Below are 25,483 nucleotides of genomic sequence, written 5' to 3'. Positions count from 1 at the left end.
CCCATATCTTCATTCCTGAAGGGTCTCGGCCAGCAGTGGTCTTTGCCAGGGTTGGATGTTGTAGTTTTCCATTGATTATAATCACAGTGGATGGCAGTACTAAGAGCTGCTCTTAGTGATCTCTTGTATTCTGTATATGCTCTTCCTTATATCCATTGTGGAGTAGCAGTCCAACTTCCCCGTGGTAATCAGCATCAATCACTTCAATCAGCACAGTTATTCTCTTCTTTGCCTATTGATCCAGAGGTATGAGGAGTCCAACGTGACCAGCTGTCAGTCTTAACTTCCAGTTTAATGGAGTCATCTTCACATCTCTTTGTGGAAACATTTCTCCCTTTGCAACTAGGACCTCTAGGCCAGCAGAGCATAAGATCTCAGGGAAAGGAAACAAGTGTTTTGCTAGTGGGTCACTAGGGATGGTAGCCAGTGGTGCCACTCCTGTTTCCAACCCCTTGATTCCTGGAGCCATGAATCCTGCATGTGGGAGCAACAACATCATTTATTGGACTCTGATTTGGGGAACATACAGCCTCCTAGAGAACCTTGCCCAGACCTGCAAGATATTGCCATCTGGTTGGCGCCGTAACTGAGTCCTCAAAAGGCTACCCCACACCTCTGTGAAGTCAGCTGCTTCGGGATGGTGGAGAACATGGTAAGACCAGGCTTGTTGGAGCACTTCAGTTGCTGTGAAGCAAGTTCTTGACCAGAAACAATGCTGTATGGAATACCATGACAGTGGCTAAGGCATTCTGTAAATCCACAGATTATAATTTTGGCAGAAGCAGTGTGTGCAGGGAAGGCAAACCCGTGTCCAGAGTAAATGTCTATTCCATGATGGAAGCAGGCCAGTGCCGTCAACCTGCCACCAGGTAGCTGGCTGATCACACTGGGAAATAATGCCACATCAGGGACACAGTGCTGGTCTCTGCTGCTGGCAGATTGGACACTCAGCAGTGGCCATAGCCAGGCTGACCTTGGTGAGCGCAAGTCTATGTTGCTGAGCCCATGCATAACCTCCATCCCTGACACCATGTCCACTTTGTTTATGAATCCATTGACAATGACAGGGCTGTCTGGGGAAGGAAGCTGACTGATACCCACAGAGAAGATCATTCTATCCACTTGATTATTAAAATCTTCCTCTGCTGAGGTTACCCTTTGGTAAGTATTCACATGAGACACAGATATCTTCACGTCTTTGCCCATTCAGAAACATCTGTCCACATACCTCTTCTCCAGACTTCCTTGTCACCAATTTTCCAGTCATATTTCTTCCAAGTCAAACAACAGACCTCATGTGGCCACAGACCATGAACTGCTATGTCATCGTGTATCTGGCCACTTCTCCTTCCAAACAAAGAGAACAGCCAGGTGTACTGCTCAGAGTTCTTCCCCTGGAAGAGTTTCACTTCACCACAGTCCTTCGGGGATGGCTCAGAAAGGGACTATAGTGCTGCAGCTGCCCACTTTCGAGTGGCACCTACATATCATGCAGAACCATCCTAAATAAGGCCTGGTTTTCTCTTTCCCCAGGTGATCATAGGGAACTCCCCAGGAGGCCATAGGCGCAGGCTGGGGAAGAGAAGGTAGTATTGTGGAGTGGGAACCCAGGGAAGAGTTGATGCTACATTTCGACAACGAAGGCAGTCTTCTGGCACAGTTCTCTCTTTTTATGAGACAGTCGTTTTCAATTAATGCCTTCAACTGAGTTGATGAGGCCCACCCACATTATGGAGAATAATCTGCTTTACTCAAAGTCTACTGATTTACATGTTAATCTTGTCTAAAAAAACATCTTCTCAGAAATGTCTAGAATAATGTTTGACCAAATATCTGGGTACCATGGCCTGGCCAAGTTGACAAATAATATTAACCATAATAATTTTTTTTCCTCATAGAAAAAAAATCTGTCCTCCCTCCCACACCCGTCTTCCTTCTTTTCTTCCTTCTTTCTTTATATTCTTTTTTTTTCCTTTCTACAAATATTTCCTGAGAGCCCACCAGATTCCTGATCCTAGAAGCCTACTGATGAAGTTGAGCTGTCTCCTTGGTAACCATCTCTAACCCAGAATGGAATACAAAGTGCTTTCTGAAGCAGACTATCTTCTTTAAAGAGATCATACATCCCTTTTCAATTTTAAACCCTAGCTTACAAGAACACAATTTTACTATCTCTTTTAAACAAACAAACAAACAAAATAACAGTTTTACAAAGAGATTCATGACTTACTCCACTGTTTAGCTGTTAGGTGCACTAATTTAGATCCTTCTGATTTAAAATGTGTCATGATTTGGTCAGAGATTGGCTCAGAGATTACTCTTGTATTATGGGGTTTGTCATGGAAATGAGTGGTTTAAAAATATTTCAAAGGAAAACATTAAACCCACTTTAGACAATAAACTGTTTTCACGTCATTTAGGTAGCTGAATATATAATTAATGAAACATGTAAGTTACACTACACTTAAAACTAGATTTATTAAAGCAAGTCTTAAGATGTCTTATTTGTCAAAACAAACTGGAAAAAGCATTGTAATTCTACTTTGAATTAGGATGGTGCTTGGACACTTATTTGTCATGGGGGTTGCTTTTTTGACATGGGCTCGCTACCCAAGCCTGTCACAGAGGAGACTCTCGAAGCTCCCTAAGGGGTCGTGCGCCCAGCATTGCACGTTGCCATGTTGCCGATGTCACGTCTGTTCTTTCCAGCTCCTCAGAAAGCGCACGAGCTTCTCTAGTTTCTCCTCACCCCGGGCCGCAGTGAGGCTCACGGCCGCCTTCTTAGCATCAAAGGTTTCCCACCAACCCGACATCTGCTCCACTGTTCCCGTGAAGGGGCCTCGGCCGTGGTAGAACAGACACGTAAACTCCTTCGTGATATCATTCCCTTGATATCAGGTCCACGCACACTTTTGCCACTCACGAATGGGTCAAAACTATGAATCAAAACACAAAATGAGTGTGGGAAAGAGAGGCCACACACCACAAACCTCATTTACGTAGCCTGGAAGAAAACTGGTCGAGAGCACAGGTGACCCTTGAGCGACGCCCGGGTCAGGGGCACCCACCCCTGTGCAGTCGAAAGTCCGCATATAACTTTCGACTCCCTCCAAACTTAATTAATAGTCTACTGTTGAGCAGAAACCTTACCAATAACATAAACTCTTGATTAACACATATTTTATGCAAGCATTATATACTGTATTCTTGCAATGGAGTAAGCTAGAGAAAATGTTATTGAGAAAATCATAAGAGGAAATACATTTAAGTATTTATTGAAAAAATTCACACCTAAATAGACTGCAGTTCAAATCCATGTTGTTCAAGAGTCAACCATATATGCTTTATAGTACGGTAATGCTCATTGGACAGGAGTGCAGAGCACAGGCTGTCACATCCTTTCTCATTGGCTAACAGCACATGATCTCCTCAGAGCATAAGAAAAACAGATATTGCAGTAGACTCTCATGGGATGTGTGTAGATATATATTTTTTTCCTTAGAAATTATGAATATGAAACCATCTCAGAGACAAGCAGCTTTATAGCAAAATTAGTACTGCCCGAGGCAGTACTACATGTAGCATGCATGTACTTAAAAATTATTTTGTATCAAAATATATCATCTTTAATACAGACGTTTTGTGATTTTAGACCTACTGTATTCCCTATGACAAATTAGTTCAATAATTACAAAACAAGACAATGCCTATTTTTGAACAGAAGCAAGTTGACCACTTGTGCCCAAATTTCTCATCTTATGGGGTCTTTTTTTCTCATGCCTGTTATTGTATACTTAGAAATTCCCAGGGACTGATGGCATGTCCCCCTGATTTTGTAAATAAAGTTTTATTGCAACACAGCAGACTCATTCTTTTAGGTCTTGGCTGTGGCTGCTTTTGTGGTGTAAAAACAGAGTTGAACAGTTGTAAGAGAGAACGTTAAGCCCTCAAAATCTAAAATAGGTCCTATCTGTGCCAGTAAATAAACTGTTTGTTATCTCTTGCTGTAGATACTCATAATATTTTTGTCCTTTTTAAGCAGATAGAGGGCATTTCATGGACTCAGAGGATGAATTAACATAGACTACTTACCTCTATTTCTACAAACCTGCAAAATAAACTACTCCAGCATCCATCTTGAACGTGTTAAAGAAAGAATTGCCTAGAGCAGAGCTGTCCTACATAATTACAGTGCTTGCCACTTAGGCAATTTAAAATTTTCTAGTAGCCACATGGAAAAGGTAAAAAGAAACAAGTGAAATTAGTTTTACTAATATATTTTAGTTAACCCAATATGTCCAAAATATTGTCATTTCAACATGTAATCAGTAGACAAAATTAGTAATAGCGTGTTTTACATTTTCTTTTTGTTCAAAGTCTTTGTAGCTCAGTGCACACCTAGATTCAGAGTGGCCGCATTTCAAGTCCTCGTCAGCCACACACGCTGGCGGCTGCTCTGTGGTGCGGTGCAGGCCTGGAAGCATATGACATTTACATGCCACTTTAAAAATTACTGAGATCTTGCAGAAGTAAAGACAGAGCTCCTGTTCTGAAAGACTTTCTTACTTGGATACTTAGTTACTTATGTAGTTATTTTGCACTTTTCTGAGTATCAAAATGTGCAAAAACGTTGGACATGAGGAAAAGCCGCCTAGGTTTCTGGAGGGAATGTTGCTTACCAGAGCATAATAAGATCAGAAACAGGACCACCGAGGAAGAGGACGGGAGGAGATTTCAATCTTTAAACACCGTGTATATGCTTACCCTCTTTTTTCTCTTTAACCAGAACAAGTCGGCAGTTGCCAGCTGGTAGTTCTCTGAGCATGGCCTGGGTACGCATATGCACCAATCTGAACTAGAGTGTCAGCTCAGGAGCCCAACACCACTTGGATGGCTGAGCATCTAAATATAGTCATGGATCCTATCAGGGTGTTTCGGTCCAGAACAGGCCACATATACAGCAGTGGTACACCATGCAGCCTGGGTGTATAGACGCCAGACAATCTAGGTGTGTGTAAGTGCGCGCTATGATGTTTGCTCAATGACGAAGTCACCTAATGACGCCTTTCTCAGCACACATCCCTATCGTTAAGCAGCGTGAGACTGTGTACCATTTCTTCTTCCTCCTCTTCCCTCCCTCCTCTGATGCCCTCTGAAGAGCCCTGTCTTCCATCTCGTTTCAGTCAACGTGCCCTCAAGTACATGGAATTATATGGATAATTAGCTACTATGACATGAATCATAATACTTCCTATTGATCAGTTTTGTCAGTCTTTCACCTTTTTAAGAATCTGGTTAAAAACTTACTCTCTTTGTTTCGATTTAAAAAAAAAATTGGAAATGAGAGATTCTGATTATATTGGGAGCTAGGTTAAGAAATGGAGAAAGCCTTCAGTGAAATATAGATTTTGTTTTCTGCATGTGTGTGTTGGTCATATTAAAAGTATATTTGTGTTAAATACTCTTCAGACACCTTAAATTATTTCCATATTTTATATAGTCTACCTACCTAGTGACCAAAAGACACTTTGTCCTTTTCAAATACGGAAACAAAATCCTTGCGTATTCACAGGCAGGTACTGGCTAGAGGTGCCTGATCTTTCTAATAATCAGAGAACCCAGGGCCACAGGGAGAAGCGTAGCAGAAACCAGGCCTCTCCTGGTTTACTGTGGGCATGATGGAGGAGAAGGATGGTGATTTTTTTTTTTTTGGCATGCATATTTTCATCACCTCTATTTCACCCATGGCAGACATCGTTAATCAACCACTACGTTCCTTCCTGCCGAGCACAAACGTGAGCTCAGAAACCTTCTAAATGGGACACTCTAGGAAGGCACTATCGAATGAGAGGAGTCGGCACACGAGACAAAACCTACTTCACATCTCTGGTATACAGAGCAGGTTTAGCATCCAACACCATAGTTAAAAGATAAGGAGCTGCTTATCGTCTATAATAAACTATCCTTTATGGCCACCTGAAGATGTCTTAAGAAGTTCCGAAGGGCCAGGGTAAAGGAGATGTATTTGTCATGAGTCAGGGGAAGAACAGGCGGCATTAAAACCAGATAAAAGCTATCAAATCTTTTTATAAAAATTTTTATTCATTAAATATTTATCGAACAATTACCAAGAGTATAAACATCTTGAGCTTTTAGAGGTTTTCTCATTTTCTTGTTCTAAATATTTTACCAGAAGTTTCTATTTTCAAATTCCTTTCTATGAACTACAGAATTTTAAAATAGTGGAACCTACTCTGAATAAAGTCACCTCTTCTTCATCCTCTCCATTCATTAGCTATTGATGTCGCATGAATAAGTTTTACAAATCTGTTTATTCACCAATTTGTTCCCTGCCTGTGTGTCCCTTCTAGGCATTGTATGCATTGCTATTGCTTTGTTTTGCTTGGATCTTGTTTTTTAATTACAAAGGACACCTAAATTAATACTGGCCATGCTACTCTGAAGTTTATTTGCTGCCTATTGACTTTTCAGTGTTGTGAGCAAAACAACCTTTATTTTCCTATCAACTTAGCTATTCGTATAATGTGACTCACTTTAGGTCTTCTTTCCTAGAGTATATCGCTCCACCTTCTTTTCATTGCCGAGGTTTTTCGTTTGCTTATTTTTAAACAAAGAATCCATTCTACAAAGAAGATAGAATACAGTATTAGCTGCCTTTCTTTTTCATTTGAAAAGAAACAATGCCTTTTTGTGGCAATCATTCACCTACCCAGAGGTCATTTTTCCAATAATGTCAGTCATAGAAAACACAGCTCAAAGAAAAAGGCCTCCGAGAAGTTAAAGTAAATGCCATAGATCTCATTCACTAAGCTCATACATTTTATTTCCATCTTCTTACTCTGTCATTCAGCAACTGTCTTTTCCCTTTTTAGTCACAATCCTACTAACCCTGGTTACCTAGCTCCTTATCCCGTAGAAGATTAAAAACAACTAATTCAAAGGAGATCAAGAGGCATCTAGAAATCAACGTGATGGCTGGTAATGAAGGAGAAGATAGAAAAAGTACCAGACTCAAGAATTCGAAAATTACAGCAATCGGGGGCCATTTTATGTTTGGTCAGATAGTACTACATACTGTAGTAATCTCCGCTACCCTCAAAATCATGTTTCTAACTATGTCTTTGAGTCATCGAGTTTATTTCATGTTCAATACTTCCTCATTTAAGAAGAGGCGGATCTGTTGTTTTCTGGGAGGCTTCCGCATGTCGAAGGTGATGTGATCAAAAGGAAAGAGAACGGGCTTAGGAGCACAATACTTTGGCTTCCTACTCTTTCCTACTTCCTGTGGAACCTGGCACCTCTTAGTCTCATTTTCTTTATCTGTAAAATAGAGAAAATAATTCATGGGTTAATATTCACATAGTACCGCCTTAATAAAAGTGGGTGCCAGAATCCCGCAAACAGTCTGGAGTCTCAAGCCCACAAGTATTAGAAGAAAGAAAAGAACAAAATCAAATGTGAAGGGTATGACAAAGGACAGATAAGATCAAGTGGTAAGTGAGAGGCAGGTAAGCTAGGGAGGATTTTTAAATGCCACAGTACACAAGACAGGGAAGTACAGGAAGTGTTTTACCTCATTTCTCTTTTCTGAATATTATTTAAGTTTTTTTTAATTTTCAAATAGACTTTTTTTTTTTTTTAGAGTGGTTTTAGTTTCCCACAAAACTGAGAGGAAGGTACAGAGAATTTGCATACCCGCTACCCCACACATGCATAGCCTCCCCCATGGTCAACGGCTCCCATCAGACTGGTGCATTTATTACACTCAGTGAACCTACGTGGCCACAGCAGAAGCCAAAGTCCACTGCTTACATTAGGGTTCACTTTGATGTTGTGCATTCTATAGGCTTGGACAAGTGTATAATGACGTGTCTACCATTCTGTATGTACCATACAGAATAGTTTCAGTCTCCTAAAAATCCTCTGTGCTCAGCCTATTCATCCTTCCCTTCCCATCCCCTGGCAACAACGGATGCTTTTACTGTCTCCATGTCTTTGCCTGTTCCTGAATGTCGTACAGTTGGAATCCTACAGTATGCCGCCTTCTCAGATTGGCTTCTTCCACTTAGTATTATTTATTTAAGTTTCCTCCAAGTCTTTTTGTGGCTCATTTCCTCTTAGCACTGAATATCATCCTTTGTTTGAATGTACCACGGTTTATTTTTCCATTCACCTGCTGAAGGCTATCTTTCATGCATGATTCCAATTTTTGGCAAATATGAATGAAGTTGCTATAAACATCCATGTGCAGGTTTTTTTTGTGTGGACATAAGTTTTTAACTCCATTGGGTAAATACCAAGGAGCACAATTGCTGGGTCATATGGTAAGAGCATGTTTAGTTTTATTTAAAAAACTGCCAAACTATCTTCCAAGCGGCTGTGCCATTTTGCATTCCCACCAGCAGTGAATGGGAATTCCTGGTGTTCTGCATCCTCACCAGCATTTGGCATTGTCAGAGTTCAGGATCTGGTCCATTCCGTTAGGTGTATGGTGGTATCTCACTGTTGTTTTCATTTGCATTTTCTTTTTGTGACATGATGTGCAGCCAGTTTAGGAAATTTTTAAGTGAAATGCACTCCTTCCACCTTCCAGTCACATGAAGTTCTTCACCACACTATAAGAATGTCTTTTCATTCACTCACTCACTTGGCTTTTGACAAATTTGATGTGCCTGCTACGTCTCAGGTACTGTGCTGCTTGGTATACAATAAGCAAAGTAACTGTAGTTGTTAAAAAAGTAATAATACCAGGAGTGTTTCCTACTCTACTATCACCAAAATCCTGACAAGTATGGAAGCTCCTCGCTAGGACACTTGACATGTGTCAAATTTGAGTTGACGTTAAAATTTGAGTCAACAGTTAGTGGTGACAGAGGGAATCAGGGTTGATGTCGAGTTGAATGTTTTTTCAAATAGAGAATTAGCTAAACTAAGGAAGGTGTAGGAAAAGAGGAGTTGGTCTTGAGCGGGCAGTAAGCAGAAGACTTCTCTTCCAGCCATCTACTGTTGGTCATTGGCGTGGCATCAGCCCCTGCGAAGACCTTATAGATCGGTGTTAGGTCAACGGGAGAGAAAGTCCTCCTTACTGAAAGAGTACAGCCCCTGATTTTGGCAAGTGGTTTCTTGTTTATCAACCTAACATTAGAACAAGACTTCACTTTCAGGTTAGTCTTCTACCACATCTTAATAATCTCAATAATGCAAAAAAAAAAAAAAAAAAAAAAAAATCTGTCATTTATGTTTGTATCATTTACATGAGATTATATCTAAAAGATATGTTGTAGTTACTAGACAAGATGACTTTATTTAAATATGATGCTTACTACTTTAAAAACTCAGTAAAATACCAAAGAAAAGTTACTTTAATCTGGAGCGTAAAGAAAGGGGGTCAAAGTCATGTGGTCTTCTAAGTGGCCGATCCTAGCTCTGTCCAAACACAGAAAGAAAAAAAAAGTAGTCTCATATTGTCTTAGAATTTATTTTCTTCTTTTCATTAATTTTGCCTTGCAAATCTTGGAATTATGATTTCAAAGACCCTCGGGATTCCCAAGCGATCACCTGCTTCATTTTACTGATCAAGAATTTAAGCTCAAAGAGGTTAAACGATGCTTATGGCTGTCTGTTATAGTGGTAGCGGAGAGTTTACTGGACACAGGCTCAGGGGAAAGGCACAGCTGTTACTTCCTTCTCAGAAAAGACTTTCAAGCAGAACAACCTCTGGAACCTGATTTTCGTAACATCTCACATAGCTATCGAGAGTTTTGTAAACAAGACAGGGGTACTTTCATAAAAGGAATTATTGATCAGTTATTGCCGCCTCCTTTTATCTGCAGTACCTAGAGTAGCTTTCCTCTGCTAAATTTGATAGCAGTTAACGTTAGTTTCAACCTTTGCCCCTCTCGCTTTGCTGAAGTTGCCACCATGAAACGTAGAGGGTTGTTTCTTTGACTCTCGCAGCTCCCTCTGTACCACTTTCCTTTGGCAGCAGGACATGCATTTGCTGTTGATCTGACAAAATTGTAAAAGTGTGTGTGTGCAAGCATGTGCGTGCATGCAAAACCCAGTAGGCTAAGGAATTTTACTGCCCAGTTTAACAACTCAGTAAATGGGATTTTACATTATAAGGTTTTTTTTTTCCCTTCTGTATGATGAAGAAACAATTGGTCTTTTAATTTACAGTCTTCTCTTAAAAAAAGGTTGCATCAGCTATAATAAATTCTGGATAAAAATGTTTCTGCTAATTCATTTTTCACTGAGCCAACCAGTCTGCCAACAAGCTGCTTCTTTATTTGAATTCAAATTGATAGTGAAATATTTTAAAGCAATACATTTGTGGCTTCTTTTCTTTCCTTTTTTTTTTCTTTCTTTCTTCTTTTTTTTTTTGGATCATTTAAAATCCAATATTGCACAGAATGTAATTATCTCTTTCAATAAATATTTGCCATGACTTTGGAGTTATACTATTTTAGAAGCAGAAGGTAAACAGAAATGCACTGAACCAAGAAAGGAAATCCAAGACTTTGATGGACTACGTGACTGTAAAGAAAGCACTTAACCTTACGGGGTCTCATTTTCCCAGTTTATAAAACAATAGGATTGGACTAGAAAATCTTCAATGTTTCTTCTAGTCCAAGATGTCATGTTTCTATATACTTGGCCAAGAAATATGAATCTTATCTGCTCCCAAGGCTTCAAATGGCATCTACATGTAAATGATTTCCAAGTCTTGATCTGTAGTCTCGTCTCTCTCTGGAACCAACGCGTTCACTTGCTCTCTCCATTTAGATGGTGAGTAAGCATCACTAATTTGATCCCCAAGTCGAATTCCCAAGGCACCTGCTGACTTCTGGGTTAGCTCTGCTTCGGTTTTCCCAGGTCAGTGGGATGGCTTTACTGTCTACCTAGCTACTTAAGCCAGAAATCCGGAGTTATCCTCAATTTCCCACTCTCCATCCGCACTAACAAACAGCTATTGGCAAGTCCTGTTTACTTCGGAAGTTATCCCGAGTCTTTCCACTTTCACTACCCTCATCCAAGCCCTTGCCATCCCTCTCCTAGACCACTATGGCTACACCCTAACTTGTTTCTTGGCTTTCAGTTTTGCCTCTGTGCAAACTGCTTTCTGTACAAAAACTGAAGTGAGCTTTAAAATATATACATAAATCAGGCCCCGTTTCTCTCCTGATGAAAACTCTTCAGTGGCTTTTTACCACACTTAGGACGCATCTGAACACACTCTGCCTCGCAAAGCTCTAAGTGATCCGGTTCCTGTCTTTGCTCATCGCCTCCTCTCTTTCACTTTCAACTTCCCCCATTTCACTCCAGTAACTCTGAGCTTCTTTCCTTTTCTTTTACGGGCCTGTATCAGTCAGGGCTCTCCAGAAAGAGACGATAGTATAGTTATACGTATATACATAAAGAGATTGATTACAAGGAGTCGACTCACGTGAATATGGAGGCCGAGAAGTCCCACAATCTGCCATGTGCAAGATGGAGGCCCAGGAGAGTTGGTGGTGGGTTATTGTCTGAGCGAAGGCCTGCGCACCAGGAGAACCGGTGTGAGTTCTAGCCCAAGTCTGAAGGCCTAAGAACCAGGAACATTGATGGTATAAACCCCAGTCACGGGGCAAGAGAAGACCACGGGCCCCGTTCAAGGAGGCAAGCGGAGAGAGAGAATCTCCCTTCCTCCACTTTCTGGTTCTATTCAGGACCTCAGTGGCTTGGATGATGCCCAGCCACATTGGGCAGGGCAACCTTTTAAACTCAGTCTACCGATTCAAACACTCACCTCATCGGAAAACGCCCGCACAGACACACCCAGAAATCATGTTTAACCACATAGACCATACGCAGTCAGCTGGACACGGAGTTTTCAGCCATCACTCGTGTCAGCCTCGTTTTCCACCTCGGGCCCCTGCGCCCGTTCTCCCTTTTGCCTCAAATGCTTTCCCCATGACTGCGTGGCTCGTTCCTTCTTGTTATTCTTGAGAGTCACCTTCCCCAGAAGGATCCTTCCCTAGCCATCCGAAGTGAAGTAGCCACCCGAGTGTCACGCGTTTATTCTAACTTCTGGATCAGGGCCGGCACAGAAGGAGGAAGGGCATTTCGATGATCCCACACGCATCTTTTTAACCTGAGGTCTCTGAAATCCGTCATTCCCCTGAAGCGGTTGCCGTATTTTATATGTCTTTGTGTGTATGTATGTGGTTGCTTCGGATTCTCAGAGGAGCGCGAGACCCACAAACGGCGAAGAGACAGTTGAAGCGGAGCCGGTGGCCCACGCACGGACGCCCCGTCGCACTTTGTTCCCCGTCTTCCATTTCATCTAGAAAATTAGAATTTACCTTTTGTAAGGCATCGCAGGTCACGCCCCCTTTGGCGCCCGTTCTTGTACCTCGGCAGAGGAAAAGTACCCGTTTCCCCCCTTGAAACAACAAGAAGCAACAACGACAACAACAAAGTTCGATCCTCGTCACTCCGAGGCAGTTATGAGAGGACAGACGCGCACCACTACCCTTCTGAGGGGCGTCTACGGTCCGGCTTTATTATTCGGCTCTTACTAAAATGCTAATCCCCTGGGAGGAAAAAAGAAAAAAAAAAAAGTCTTCGTATGAGTCCTTTAGCACATAGAAATACCTTAAAGGAAATGCGAAGTAAAAATCACATTGATGTAATTTCAAAGCTGCAGTATGACAGGGCATGACCAGACACCTCCATCGCCACAGAGAAGGGGAAGGGTGGGGGAAGTAAGCAGCTTACATAGAGTAGGGTGAACTGAGCTGGGAGGTGGGAAGGCAAGGAGGCACATTTTCCTAAATCCATGAGCTGCGTGACAACAGAGTAAGTCACCAAGGAGAGCAATAATTTTTAGGGCAACATTAGAATGTATCCACCCAGATAAGTTCATGTTTGATTTTGACATTAACAAAAGCAAATCCCACCACACGATCTAGCCCATGTGGTGCCCTACCAATAAAAAATATATAAATATGTCGTGGGGTTTCATGCCCACAGCTACCAGAAGCAATGAGCTTTTCATTTTTTCATTTTTATTGACACCACCAGTAGACCTGCCTTTGGAATTGTTCTAGAAACTTAATAGGTTGTACAGAGCCCTAGTTTATGTCAGTGAGATGGACTAAACAGATGCTTCTAAAGGCGCTCACTTCTCCTGAATTCCTGTGAAAGGAAACGTTGCCCAAGAGAAGGAATTCGAGGCTCTCATTTGTATTACTAATTTTGTTTCTAATCTCATTTCCCTATTTTTCTTAGCAGATATTCTAAAGAGACACCCGTGGTGATCGATGCCAATTCTCAGCGAGTAGGAACCAGAGCATGCAAGGATAGGGAAGGAGGCCATTGTTAGAGTACAGAAATGTTACATGCTGAAGGCAGTGGTTGGCCTTGGGACCCAAGTATGGAGGGCTGTCTGGCCTTCCCTCTCTACTTCAGCCCCGTGTTGGGGTGCTGTCCACCCCTCTGAGTCCTATAATGAGGATCATAGACAGGACTGAATTTTTTTTCTCTTTCTTTTCTTTCTCATTGTCCAAGCACAAAGAGCACTCAGCTTGCTCCTCAGAGATCAGAGAGAGCTCCCTCTTCCCCTCACCCATCCCCTCCTCCAAACTCAGACAACATTTGACCCAGCTTCCTTCAGGCCTCTTCTGTGGCGCACCCAAGCTGTAGGGTCCCAGCAGTACGGTCACATGGGCGGAGCGAAGATAATTCATTGGTGGGTAAAGGCTACCTAGACTCTGGGCTGAGTTTGAGGATCTTTTCTTAGACTCCGTGAAGGATGCTCTCAGGGCATCATCTGGCAGCACCACTGCAGAATGGATTTCATCGGAAAGTAACTTCCTTTTCCTCCTCCATCCGTCTTCCCCTGTGGATTAGGAACTCCTCAAAGTGGGAGATTTGTCTTATTCGCTGGAGTCAAGTTGGCCCATGGTTGGCACTCAGTCAGTATTGGTTCATCAAATGAATAATTATGTATGTGTCAAAACAAACATGTTGGAAGAATTATAGGACAGGACTCTAGGAGGAGAAAAGGCCTGGGTTAAATGTCAGCAATTGGAAAATCAAGGTCAATGGTTAAGCGTGTCAGAGGAGAAATATTAATTTAGACAAGTAAGTGATGACACACTGGGAAGCAAATCCATGAGAGATTATGGGGGTCCTGGAGGCTCAGAGGGAGGTATAAAACTGTGCGCAGTGTACTCTATGGGTGATTGGCAGTCACCAAAAATTGGAAGACTGGAAAGTGATGGAACCAAAGTGTTATTTTAGGACAACTAAGTATGTGGCTATGGGCAGCTTCCTCGGGAGTAGGGAGCAAGTGGAGGCAGGTGGCCATGCACCAACCCTGGGGGGAGCCGAGGACTGGCTCGGTCACTAGTAAAGGCAGGACTCGCTGCGATCTCAAACCGTACCTTTCATTCATCCAGTGTCTTGACCCCCTGAAAAATCTTTGTTCTTTTTCTAGCTCCCATCTGCTTGGACTCCCAGGTCTGATGGGCTTTTCTCCCTTGGCTGCCCAAGCAGCACATGTCATCTGGTGTGAGAGTAACTGGGAAGCAGTATGGGGTGTGCCGGGGGCGGTAGCAGTGGTCAAGAGATGACGGGGGCTGAACCGAGTCAACAATTTCTGAGGCAGAAACTATAGAATTTAGTGAATGAATGTGGAGCGGAAAGGAAAGGGCGTGTTCAGGATTAGTTTGAGGCTTTTGGATGCTGAATATAGAGATATAGAAAGAGTAAGTTGAGACCAAGAGGACAAATAATTCAATTCGGGATGTATTAAATTTGAATTTGAAGCAAAATTTCGAGGTGGAGGGGTCCAGGAGCTTACTGGAGACGGAGACTTGAAATTCAGAAGGGTGGTGGGGGCTGGTTATTGGTTATCGGTGATCATTCGAAGGTGTGGAAACAGGTGTGATCACCCAGAGAGAGTGTGTGGAAATAAGAAGAGGCAACCACAGAACACGAGCCTAGCCGTTAGCAGATGGGCGGGGGAGGAGGAGCCCGCGAGAGCAACCAGGAAGGACCGGCCACAGAGGCAGAAGGAGCCGGAGGAAAGCAGAGCTCGAGGAAGGCTGGAGTTCTCAGAGAGTGAAAAGAGCAGCACTACCTAGGGCCGACAGGTAGAGTAAGCCGTAGGGGATTCATTAGTGTGTTAGTGGGAGTGATGCCAGCGGAAGCCAGGTCAAGGGAGGTGCGGGAGGAAAGGGGGCGGAAACCCTCGTCCCCACGCTTTGCAGCGGTGCGGGGGGGGGGGGGGGGATGCTCACCTTCCACACTGAGTAGCAGAGTCTCTGAACAACTGAACACAAAGGAATTCAGCATGAAAGGCAGAGGGCGATGCCTTTCATTAAGACCCCCCCGATCTGATTCTCTTCCGTCTACCCTGCTTTCAAATCAAACCTGGAGCGTTTGTTTCTGGGCTCGCTCATGGCTGCTACCAGGAGCGTAAGTGCAAGGCTTAATGATATCGTTGCCTTCTCGTTGTGTACGAGATTATTCTACTTCCACTTCTTAACGTGCCGGGAGAATAAGACGAAAAACTTGCCTCCCTTGTTTTTATCAATGGAAGTGCACATTTTCTCAAACATTTAAGAAATCACTGCTTGGCTCTTTGAGTCGAAATGATCCATTTCACGTTGAAAGCTTCTCATTGTCAAGTTCAGTGCCATCAGGAAGAGTCAACACATAAATTATAAACATTCACCACAATGCGATTTATATAAGACAAAGGGGAAAAGCTAAACAAAGAAGAACTGGATATCAAAACTGTTTCTTCTCTAGTGAAACGGCAAAAATATTTTCTCTATCGCTTCGGAGGTTTGTTTTGTCTTTTTGCTTTTGATCGAAATGCTAGCATATTATATTCTGTAGTGTCATAAAAAAACTCTACCCTGCCCGTGGCATCAGAAACATGTCAGCAGTCCCCCCTTATCTGTGGGGGACACGCTCCTAGACCCTCTGTGTACACTCGAAACCGCAGATGGCACCAAACCCTATATACTAATTTTTTCCTATTTTTTACCTGTTCACTTGAAGAAAGCACTGTGGCTTCTCATTGGCGTATCCGAGTCGCCAGCATCACTGCTCTTGCCCTTTGGGGGCTGTTATTAAGTAAAGTAAGGGTTACACAAACACAAGCACTCTGATACCACAACCTTCAATTCGATAACCGAGGCAGCTACTAAGTCACCAATGGGCGTCTGCAGCGTGGAGGTGCTGGGCCAAGGGGAATCTCACATCCTGGAAGGGAGAAGGTGGATGGCGGTGGATTTTATCGCGCTACTCAGAACGGCGGACAGCCTAAACCTTATGAATTGTTTATCTCTGGGATTTTTCCTTTAATGCGTTCACACCACTGTTGATCATGGATAACTGAGAATGTGGAAAGCCTGCAGGTGCAGGGGCGTGGGGGTGGGGGACGCTACTCTAAAGAGCACATTCCCCGTTTTATCCACGCGGAAAGGTATCTGAGGGTAACTTTGCTTACATTCCTGGTTGATTCACTTAGCATCGGCAGCCAAGGGTGACTAGTTAAATCCCCAGTGAGAGCAACTGGCTCATTCTGTGACCACAGACAGTCTCATTCCTAAGTGTGTGTCGTTATGACATGGGGAGTCCGGTGAGAGCGTGGGGCATCAGCGCTACTGCTCACGAAACAGTGGCTGGTTGGGATCCAAGAGGGAGGCCGTGGGACGAGGCCCTCATGTCAGTCAGTAGCAGCGGACTCCGGTTGCTCTGAGTAGAAAAGGCGTTTGGGTGCAGCACGGTTGGTGGCCCACAAGAATCCTCAGGAGGGCTGGAAGACCAGCAGTGAGGCGATGCCGCCTGGCCCCAGGCCCAAGGCCACGCTGCAGACCAGTCTGGTGACGACCCTGCGAAGGACCCCAACAATGCTGCGCTCTGCCCGAGGGGCTGTGATCACCCTAGGGCTGCTGAATTCGGCACTGTCCCCAGCCTTTTTACCACCAGCTGCAGGGGAGCCTTCATTATGCCCCTCACCCCAACCGCAAGAAAGGCTGGGAGGATGGTCTCTGGCACTTCCAGTCTTTAGTGGGGAAGTGGCTTTGCCTCCTGAGGTCGGGGCTTCCCCAGGCACAGGAAGGAGGTCACATCCTGGGCAACTAAAAAGAGTGACAAATGTCACTCTCGTGCTTGAGAACTGGGACTATAACTTCGCCCTCTTTATGGGCCCAGACCCAGCACTATGCCCTGCACATGGTGGGTGCCAACGAAGCTTTCGATTGTGAATGCTCTGCCAACATACGTTCAGGTGTGAGTTTTACCTCACAGATCACTAGCGGCCTGGAGAGCTGAGCCTTGGTGACACATGTAATCTTGGCTTTTTAAAACTGTGGCTCTTTGGCTGAACATGTTGTGATATGGTCATATTATAGTCACACTGTTTGATGGGATCTATATCAACAAAACCTATTAACAAAATCTGCCATCCACTCAGTGAAAATTTCCTTCTGACCCCTATGCGCACATCACCATTTGCATGGTATAAGAAATAAGGAAATAAAAGTGTTTAAATCCTCTGGTCTCTATTCAGTAAGAGGAAGGATATCCTCAGCATTTTAAGATGAATATCTCAAAAACTGGACTCGGGTGGCAAGCAGTGTAATTTACAGTGTTATTTGACAAGATCATTCTTCCTCGTCACTGGCCACCAAAAGGGAGCTGATTGACTGGCAAGCCATCCGTTTTCTGTGAAATAAGAAAAGCACTGGGGGCTTAAATGGTAAGGTTATAAAATCTCTACATCCAAACAGCTATCTTAAAATGACTTCCACACAGGTGACGTTTTTTTTTTTCCTGACAGTAATGTTGGTTATTTTAACGTACAGTACGGTGCCTTGCAGTCACTGGAAACGCAATGAGTTTTTCTTGGTGACGATAACAGCTAGAGATAACATGAATTGCCTTTTATTTTGGTAACAAAAAACTTGACACATTTTTGGACCCTGAGGAGGCATTTTAATCTAGTATGCTAAAAGTATAGGTGGAGTATTAGATGGATTGTGTAGGCATTACTGATTTTAATGCATTTTTATAAGATTATTGTGATTGTTAGATGAGCATTTATTGCAAAGATGGAACAGGAGAGTTCCTGCATATCCCTCACCCAACTTCCTGTAATGTTAATATGGCAAATAACCATGACACATTTATCAAAGCTAAGAAATTGACATTGATACTGACTGTCGACTAAACTCCAGACTTCATTTGGATTGACCCTCCCCCCACTCAAATTTCTTGTCAATTTTTTCAGTACTAATTTGAGCTAGAGGGCCTAGCACGCTACATTAATTCAGAAGTTCTGGGGTTAGATATAAAGATGGCTCAGAAAGGCCATAAAATCTGCCATTTTATGTGCCATACGTAAATATGTTTTAAATTTTGGCCCCAAATATTTTGCACGCATGATGTGATTTCATCCTCTCCAGAAACTAAGGGGGAGGGAGCGTAGATACTGTCATATCCACTTTACAGCTAAAACAGATGGACGTAGGATTCCAAACAATGTTTGCAAGATAGCTCAGCTGGGGAGTGGCAAAGCTGGGATGTGGTCTAAGGCCTCTCTGAGTCCACAGCCCGTGACTGTGACTGTCACCACTATGGCACAGAATGAAGGGCATTCTCACAGGTGTGACACAGAGACCACACCTCGATCGGCAGCCTTGCTCAGGACCCACCTCTCAAAGGTCGTCTGGATCCACTGCGGTGGGCGACCCCGCGATGGGCGGTCGTCCTGGAAGAGGGACATGTGACTCTAAGCGAGGCGTGTGGCGTGTGGAATCATCTCGCCCCTTGACACCCCGCCCTCACGCGTCCCAGCGGGAAGTTGTCCCTGGCGGCTTCCTGCGCGGGGCGAGTGTGGGGCCCGGCCGAGCAGCCGAGAGGAGCAGGGCACGACCGTCCCCACGCGCCTTTTGCTTTTCTTCCCTGAGCGTTGCAAGGCTTAATTAACGTGTGTAAAGTGATCTGAAACGCAGGAATAAAAAGAGCTGGGGAACTGCAGTGTCGACAATTACCTGAGGCGAGACAGCTGAGAAAGGGGAGCCCAGGGAGACAAAGCGGGTCTGGGGAGACAAGAGAGGCCTTCAGCTCCGCAGCCAGCTGGTTGGCCCCGAGCCAGATGGGGCTGTTTCTGGCAGCGTCTGCCCCAAGCATTCCTCTCAAGGCCTGCAGGGCCGCTCTGCTCAGGAGTCAGACCCCAGGATGAATAATTCTTTAAGGGCTGAGCCAGAGCTGAGGGAAATAGATTTGAGGACACGAACCGCAGCCAATTCTATAACTGGCCCTGTAGAGAAGGGAACGAGATGCCACCCATCTTCCAGTATTGCCAGCGTAGGACCGTCCCTAAATTACTGGATTTGGTCAATGAAGGAGTAACTAAATGTGACAAATATCGAAGACAGGAATGAAGCAAAGTGAGTTTCCTTCGGTTCCTTTTGACAAGCACGGATACATAGTAGTGATTTAGTACTGTCACCTGCGGGAGGCAATAAATCCCGTATAAAGTGCTGGGTAAAAATAATGAAGTCTGAGTCACATGCTAGTTCACCGTCTCCTGGGTGTGTGTTCCTAAAAGGGCAAGGCTGTTGGTTTCCTGGAGAATGTTAAAGCTTGTGACTTCATAGGGTGAAGGCAGGTGGCATTTTACTGCAATTTAAAGCATAAAAAGAAGCAAGCAGAAAATCTTTCAGCGTAACCCGATACCACCTATATCTAGAAAGTTAGCATTATGGGGTTCTTGCCAACAGAGTGAGGATTTCTGTGCATCTGTATATAAGTGGTGGCTATGTATACAGCCTATTCTAAACTGTTTACAACGGCGGAGGGATAAAGGTTTATTTGGGTAATCCAAAGTTTATATTAGGCTTTCATCATGTTTTTATGTCCCAGTCGGGCGAATCATTGGGTGGTTATCCGTCTCCTGAGCCTACAAGCTGAGGATGCGGCTGCTGGCAGCACCCTATGGCTGGGCGACCAAAGCGAAAGGAGGCCCGCTCACCCTGGCGTCCGCCAGAGGATTCCAGAGGACCCTAACCAGCCTGGCGTGGGGTCGAGGGCCCACTCCGGGGCCAATCCTACGTTCAGCAAGGAAGGGTCCCCCCGCGAGATGCCCGCTCCCTTTCAACGCCATGTGAAATGGAAAATCCCCCAAAGAAGAGCCAGGTAGCCATCCTCGTTTGTGTCTACTCCAAGTGAGCAGTTAGAGAGGCCGGAAGACGCTGTCGTCCCCAGCGTTCAGCCAGGGGCCTTGGCAATGGCCAGGACACAGCTTAGTCATCCAGTTAGTTCCGCTCTGGACATTTCGCTGTGACTGATTCCTCCGGGAGTGGTGTCTGCGGGACGCCGTTGGTGTATGTGACCACACGTGTTGTTCATGGGTCACTGAAGGATCATCCGACGCTCCCCATGGTGGCTTCCTCCTGGTCTGTATCGATTCTTGCCAGAATTAATATAATAATAACCTCCTGATAAGTCTCCCACTTCTGCCTTGCTCCCTTCTAAATCATCCTCCGTACAGGTCCTAGAAGGATCCTTGTAAAACACAGAGTCCTTTTCAATCCTGGGACAATGAATTTTACATGTGAACTTGACTGGGCCGCAGGGCACCCAGATATTTGGTCGGATATCACCCTGGGTGTGTCTGTGATGGCATCACGGACAGTCCCAGCCTGAGTCCCTGGAAGAAAGCCCCTGCTTGGGAAGGGAGGCAACAGGGCTTCTGCAGCAGAGAAACAAAATCACTTCAAGTGTTTATCATAGGAGAAATTTCTAAAAGCAGACTTTATTCTTCGTAACACTTTTAAATTTACAGAAAAATAAAGACGATGGTGCAGAGAGTTCCCACACACCTCAAACTGGTGGCGTGAATAAAGCAGATTGCTTTCCGTAACGTGGGTGGGTCGCGTCCAATCAGTTGAAGGCCTGACCAGGACAGAGAGGCTGAGTAAGAGGGAACTCCTGCTAACTGCCTTGAGCTGGGACATTGGTGTATTCTTGCCTTTGGACTCAAACTGAAACATCGGCTCTTCCTGGGTCTGGAGCCCGCCAGCATTTGGACTGGAACCACAGCATCAGTTCTCCTGGGACTCCAGCTTGCCTACTGCAGATATTAGAACTTATTGGACTCTACAATTGTCTGAGCCAGTTTCTTGAAATAAATCTCTATACAGACTTAGAACCTACTGGTTCTGTTTCTCTGGAGAACCCCGACTAATATAAACATCTTCTTATTTACTAACTTTATTCATTCATTCATTAAAAAGCTTTAGTGAGCACCTACCAGGGCCAGAAACTGTTTTTTGTTCTTGGAAATGATCACTGTACAAAACAAGGGTGCCTGGCCCTTGTGGGGGGCAGTGGTGGAGGGAGGGGGACAATGAATAACAAGACCATTAGTAACGCGTTAGAAGGTGGTACAAAGGGGAAGGGAAAAAGTAGAGCAGGGTTGGGAGGATCAAGAGACATTGAGGGGACAGCTGAGCAAAGGCTTGAGGGAGATAAAGGGGTTCGCCATGTGGATAACAAAATAAAGTGCAAACCTGGTGGCCCCTGGTTCTCGCCTCCATCTCCAGTGGAATCTACAGGCACTTCCTCATAACGGACTTAGGCTTGAGCTATAATTCTGCCCCTAAATATCTTTGCAACTTTAGGCAAGTTCATTTGCCTGTAAAAGGGGGATAAAAAATAGCACCTTGCTTATAAGGGATTAGAAATGAGAAAATGCAGGTAAAATGATTCAGTGACTCTTAGCTGCTATTATTATTGTTCTTCCTCTTCCCCTTCTCCACCCACACCCCTCCTCCCCTCTTCCTCTTCGCTCTGTGCTCCCAGAGAGCCCAGGGCCAGCCCCGCCCCCACCCCCACAGTCATTCTGACCGGCCAGTGGAAGCAGTCTCCTTTCTCAGCTGAGGCCCTGGGCCCTGGCTTCTCACCCTGACAGGCTGTCTTGGTTTCCTCACTCACAGCCCTCAGCCTCCTCTGGTCCTTCTTGCCCCAGATCACATTCTGGCTCCAGATTCAGGATTTTTCCTGGCTTCCCAGAGCCACTTGATCCCTGGCTGGGATGTTTCTTGATGTCTTGACTCTTAAACTCCCAGCCTGGGTCCCTAGAAGAAGTCCCCTGCTTGGGAAGGGAGGCAATGGAGTTTACCATAGAAGAAATTTCTAAAAACAGACTTTATTTTCCATAACAGTTTTAAATTTACAGAAAAATCAAGACGATAATACAGAGAGTTCCCACACACCTCACATCCTGTTTCCCCAATTACTGACACCTTACTTGTTAGGGTGTGGTACAATCAATAAACCAATGTTGATACGTAATTACCAGCTAAAGTCCATATTTTATTCAGATTTCCTTAGTTTTTAACCTTTTATCCTCTTTCTGTCCCAGGGTCCCATCCAGCATACCACAATACATTTAAATATGTCTCCCTAAAGCTCCTCTTCGCTGTGACAGTTTCTCAGCATTTCCTCGTTTGTGATGATCCCGAGAATTTTGAGGAGTTCCACTCAGGTTTTGTCTGAGAGCTTCTTCCTCTGGAATTTGCCGATGTGCACAGAAGGAATTTAATGCAGGGGATTGCTTACACAGGTGATGGAGGATCTGAGCTACAAACAGGGGAAGGTACAGTTATCCAAAGACTAATTTCAGCAAGAAGACTTTAACGTTCCTAATCCAGAGTGTTAACAGGAAGTAGTGGTGTTACCTACGCCAGGAGCTGAGGTCTCCTGGCAAAAGCCTCAACCAGATGCGGCCACTGATGGACATGCAGTCAGAGGCAAGAAGGAGGAGGAGAAATCACCTGGCTTTTCATTTCCTCCCACCTCCACTCTCCTGCAAGTGCCTGTCAGTGACCACACCCAGCCGTCAGCCCACTGAGCCCGGAGTCTGTGAAACCAGCTGCAAGAGAGTGCTCTTAGCAATACAGAGTAGAGGGCATGGCTGAGAACGACTCTAAAAGACAAACTGGCCCACGACTGGGACAGTTGGCATTTGAATACGCAGCATCTGTGACATGGCTTTCTTGCAGCACCTGCCGCACTGCTTGGCAATTGTCTGTCTGTCCATAGGCTTTGTATAATGATGGGTGCTTTGAGGGCAGTATTTATTCAATTTTTTTTATACCCAGAACCCCAGAACGGTACTTTGTTCATATTAGGTTTTTAACATTGGAAACATATACAAGGAATGAATGAAGGTATGAATGAATTAATGATGGTTTCTTTCGACCAGTACCTCTTCTGGTGTGCTCTGGCTTTGAGAAAGTGCTCACCGCCAGCATTTCTTTTCGGCTTCTCATCACCTCCTACTGGTGTTCATTTTACTTTGAGCCCAGCATTTGCAACATTTCAAGGCCCCATGGATGGTGTGACTATAAAGTACTTAGATGGGTTTTCAACAAAGGGATCAAGTCGTGCATTAACCTTCCAAGTAGTTCCTAAAGGAAGTCATCCACATCTTCCAAAGATGCCGGTGTGCCTAGCTCCTTCCTTGCGAGCTGCACACGAAAAGGAATGGATCGTTTTTTAGAATAAACCTTTTCTGTCTTTTCAGCTAAATGTCACACAGGCCTCACCTGGCTGGCATTTAGGTGGGTTAGGACACATCATCAGAGAAGTTACATTTCCTTTCGGCAGAGGGGAGGAGGAAGTGGACTGCCACAAACAGAACTGACTGGTGACTTTCCCATGGGTGCAGGAAGGCTGAGATGTAATACCTTGGTTGTCGCCACGTCTGAGTAGGGACATCCTGGATCTCACTAATAAGCCACCTGGTATCTGAAACATCTGAAGTCCTAGAAGTTTTCAAGGACTTTCAGTGTTGGGACGACATACAGAAAACCAAGTTCCACTTGAGAAAACCTCACTCCTCTGTGTGTACCGTGGAGTCAATTCTTAGTCTCTGATAAAGAGCCAAATAATGCACAGTGACAGGAGTATTGCTCAGCCCTAGAGGTTTAAGTTTTCTGTCTGCTGGGGGGGCCCTGGACAGCCACAAGACAGAAATCTGGCCAGCCTGGGTCTCACTAGCCATCTTATTTAGCAAAGACTGAAATATTTTCATCTAGCCTCTTCTTTCCATTCTGGTAAATCACTGCTCTAATACAGGTGGAAAGTGATGACTACAGAAACTTCCCTTCATTTTTGTTTTGGAGACCTCATTTTTCACAGTAGTTATAGAGAAATAGTTGGAAAGCCGAGTGGTACAACTTGAAAAAGCAGGAGTGGATGTTGGAAATGTGGTTTTGGACAAATCACTTTTTGATACCTCCACTTTCTCATTTGAAAATTAGGAATCGTAATGTCCGATTTATCTCAGAGGTGTGGTGAAGATTGCGTGAGATGCACGTGCGAGGACTTTGAAGATCGACAAGTGTAAAATATTACAGTTAGTTCTTTGCATGGACATAAGGCAGCAGAAAAAGGTGCTTTTGATGTTTAATTAATATTAAAAATCTCCCATTACGTTTATTTAGCTATAATTGGGAAGGAGGAGGGCAAGGCTAATTTTCAAAGGGACTTTTTTTCTGTTCCGAACACAGAACTCAGAAAACACCTATTTGCTTTTCCTTTTGGTGTCAAACCACAGTGCCATTGTTATTAGCAGTTCTACATAACCGTGAACTTCGAACTTAGGGATATCAAAGACTGAAAGAAAAGCCCCCAGTCTTAAAGCCTTTTAAAAAGGCGTTTCAAACTAAGACAGTTTTATTTTGAAGTAAGAGCTAATAGAATTGTCCTCTTAAGTGAGCACTTGCAATTTTAAAAGTTGCTTTACAGGTGGCCTGCAGTGAATGAATGTGCCGAGAGGGCACTGAAAGCCCTTTTGGGGACGACAAGGGTCACCTGTTGTCGGGGGCCATATAACATCCTTCCCACAGTTAAAAGAGAAATTGGGAACTTACATTTTTCTTAATATTACATAAGCGGATTTGCGTATAGATCTAGGATCATAATTTACTTTCGGCTTACTGAATTTGTGAATTTCTGCATTTGTTTTAAATTGTAATTAAGTTTTCTCTATGAGGCACACCATATGCCACCATTAATTCTTTCTCGTTAATTTCTTAGGCGGTACACAAGGGCATATTTTGATGCAATTTTTGAGGTCTTTTGAAAATCAGATGACTACATGTTTAGCCATATGGGCCTTTGTTATTTAAAATAGGGTATGATATATAAGGGAAAGCAAAATGCGAAAGGACCTGTTGAGAAAAAAAAATTGGAAAAATTGTTTAAAACATCGTTTTAAACAAGTGATTTCCAACCATTGTGTGTGTGTGTGTGTGTGTGTGTGTGTGTTTTATTTTTGAAACCTATCTATTGATCCTGCACTGTCTCTTACCGTCTGTGAATATGCGCTATCACACGTGCATCGGGCAAAACCTACCGAAACCAGTTACTGCCCTGAGCTTTACAC

At 44.0% G+C, this 25,483-nt stretch overlaps 1 protein-coding gene across 1 annotated transcript in view; it reads left to right on the top strand.

The window, feature by feature from the left end:
* Positions 1–25,483, top strand: part of EFCAB11 (EF-hand calcium binding domain 11) — a 302,187-nt gene that overhangs the window by 211,041 nt on the left and 65,663 nt on the right. The window lies entirely within an intron of this gene.

This window comes from Rousettus aegyptiacus, unplaced genomic scaffold, assembly GCF_014176215.1.
Source record: "Rousettus aegyptiacus isolate mRouAeg1 unplaced genomic scaffold, mRouAeg1.p scaffold_m13_p_3, whole genome shotgun sequence".
NCBI classification, from domain to species: Eukaryota; Metazoa; Chordata; class Mammalia; order Chiroptera; family Pteropodidae; genus Rousettus; species Rousettus aegyptiacus.
The sequence above is the reverse complement of the archived record's forward strand: the minus strand, read 5'-3'. Positions and strand labels throughout refer to the sequence as shown.